Raw genomic sequence first — 3043 nt, 5'->3', positions numbered from 1 at the left:
TGCACAGCAGCTTTATATTTTGTGTGCTACAACGGTGAGTCCACAGATTCTTCATGTGCCAGTTAGAAGGGAGCAGTATTTATCATTATTGTGGTCAGTGTTTACAATGTCATTTTTGCCATATCCCTCATCCTTGTGAAATGAAACTTGTGAAAAATTGTGTAAGAGATTGGCTGTTCATTGTTTTGTATTACAGAAAGCTCTGGTTACATCTTGGTACAAATTTCCAAAAACTGGTATGATGCTCAGAGTTACTGCAGAGCAAACAACACTGACCTGGCCAGTATCCGCTCTCCTTGGGAGCAGGAGCAGTTGACGGGTCTTGCTGGTAAAGCGGTCTCTGTCTGGGTCGGTTTGTTCTTAGACAACTGGCAGTGGTCTGACCAGTGGAGCCTCTTATTCAGAAACTGGGCAGATGGACAGCCAAGCTCAGGAACTGGTAACTGTTCTACGGTGGTGACATTTAAATCTGGGAAGTGGACTGCTGATGACTGTACTGTGAAACACCCTTTCATCTGCCATGGAAGTGAGTCTCAAAAGTCATTTTTGGCATAAGAATATTATACAGACTGTCACAAATAATACATCTAATATTTGGTTAAATGTCCCTTGGCATGTTGACCACAGCTTTTAGCAATAGCAATTATGAAGCTTCTGGCAGAATTCTGGTTGGATATTTTCTGTGCCCTTTTTTGGCACCGATCAGACTTATTGAACATATATGACCCATATTTGTGATTGGGTTGAGGTCAAAACTTTGGAAAGGCCATTCAAAAATTTAGCCTGCATTGTCCATTCCCATTTAATATGGGTTTGGGGTCATTGTCCCCTCCCAGTTTTAGAAATTGCTCCAAGAGACCTACAATTATCCTTCTGAGATCTGTACTGAGCTCATTGCACTTTCTCATTGTACTGTTGTGTTGGTCAAGCCAATGAGTAAATCCTTTTAATGAATTGAATGAATGTAGACACAGTGAAGCTACCAGCAGTAGTCAGTCATGATCACTAACAGAAAGTTAGGAGTTAGAACGTACAGCACTACTGAATTAGCAATTAATAATATAGTGAATGTATGTCATTTATTTTGAATTAATAATTTGAGAATAAGATTGAAGGACGAGAAATCCCTCAAATTGAAACTTGTGCACTCATTCTGACTAAAACTGAAACTGAAAACACAATATTGTCAATATATCCATGTCCATGAGTAGTGTATATAAACTTCCAACCACTGCTATAACAAATCTATTATTCTTAAAGAACCAAAAGTGTCTTCTATGTGTTAATTGTTGTAGCGCCGTTAAATGTGTATACTCTATAATTGATGTTATATATCGTTACACACTTTTTACTTTTTTTTAAACCATTTGAACAAGAACAATTCAAGATAAATGGACTAATAGATTTCTTTCAAACCTGAAACAAAATCTTATGTTTCTCAGTAATGTTTACTTTAATGTTTGTGAGTTCACTTCTGTTTCTTCTACAGAGGAAAACAAGATGATTACAAAGAAGATAATAAGGGTAAAAGTGTCTTCCAATGGAAACACAGATCTAAACAGCTCACCAGTGCAGGCAGCAATCTTAAAAGAAGTAGGTTTTTGCACACTGAGCCAAGCCTCTATGCTTTAAGAGCCTTCTTGGGAATAAGTAAATAAGCAGAATGCTAAACCTTAGCATTTTTAATGCTGTGAACAAGCTTTAACTAACTTGGTGCCAAACTGTTTGGCCATGGATAAGTAATAATATATAATAAATATAATAAGTAATAATATAGTAATAAAACTAGTCATGTAATGTTTTCAGATTGATGTGTGTCCTATTTTTTTGCAGATTGAGAAAAAACTAAAAGGACAAGGAATGTCTAACAATGCCAAACTGACCTGGAGAAAGGGGAAAGACTCCAAAGTTTTTGTCCAGGAAGGGGAACTCAAAGCATGATTTGTATTTAGGACTGTGGTGTAAAAGTAAATTACACTACACCAACTTTAGGGTGGCCCAAAATGTACAATTTCTTGCAGAATGCTACTTTAAGGTAACTGCTTTACTAGTTAAGGTGAAATGGGAAGATTGAATAAGTTGCTGACAAATAAGTAAATGTAAATACATGAATGAAACATTTTTTTGCTTGCATAAACAATTCTGTAATGGTAAAATTACTTGTATTGTTGCTTCTCAAATTGTTCTGAAGCTGTTAAAAATGTGAAAACCACACACAGGTCATCTTAATGGAAGAATGATATTAGTCTACATTAACTGTACAATAATATACAGGATCTACATTAACTGTACAATAAAGTCTCTGTTTAATTGTCTTTAGACATGAAAAAAAAAACATATTAGGGAAAAGTTCCTAATAGAGTTTTTGTATAAAATGTTTAGTTGTTAATAATGTAATGTAATGAAAAATGATTCTGTTTTAACACACAAGCCCAGTCATTGTTTTATTTTAGATGAATAATGAAATAATGTATGAACAAGATAAAATTTGTTTAACTTTGTGCCTTTTAGAAGTACTAATAATCAGTTAAATCATTATTATTGAAAAGTAAATCAACCTTTTATTCAATTAATCTCTGGCCTGTTCCCTCCAATGGTGGACTAACTGACTAAATGTAGTGTTTTAGGCCCACTACAATTCTGTCACTATACAAATCACATTTTTCTTGAAATTTCTGTATTTGCTTATTTTTTTTATTTTTATTTTTTTACCAAGCTGTGGATATAAATAGACATTGTGGATATGGAACTCTCAGTGATTGTGTACGTTTACTCATTATTCTCTCTAAATGTGTTGTTCATGCCCAGTAGTTGTGTGCTGGGTACTAAAGACTAAAACAGATGGTGCTTGACTTGCACTACATGAAATGATGATGTATGATGTAGTGAAGAGGCAAGTTCAGTTTTAGCCAGTGGAGCTTAAAAGGAGTAAAATTTTAAACAACCATGTTTAGTGAATCATATTTTATACGATGTCATCTCTGAATGTACATTGTTAACAACAAACCCCAGAGAATCTGTCATTTTTTTATATTCTTGCATT

General features: G+C 34.4%; 1 long non-coding RNA gene across 1 annotated transcript; it reads left to right on the top strand.

Moving 5' to 3' along the window:
* The first annotated feature begins 404 nt into the window (after positions 1 to 404).
* LOC140546188 (uncharacterized) lies at positions 405 to 1865 on the top strand. The gene is made up of 3 exons (XR_011978312.1): positions 405 to 526; positions 1490 to 1593; positions 1834 to 1865. It is a non-coding gene; the product is annotated as an uncharacterized lncRNA (long non-coding RNA).
* The last annotated feature ends 1178 nt before the right edge of the window (positions 1866 to 3043 follow it).

Source organism: Salminus brasiliensis, chromosome 23, assembly GCF_030463535.1.
Source record: "Salminus brasiliensis chromosome 23, fSalBra1.hap2, whole genome shotgun sequence".
Lineage (NCBI taxonomy): Eukaryota > Metazoa > Chordata > Actinopteri > Characiformes > Bryconidae > Salminus > Salminus brasiliensis.
This window is presented reverse-complemented; position numbering and strand designations above follow the sequence as displayed.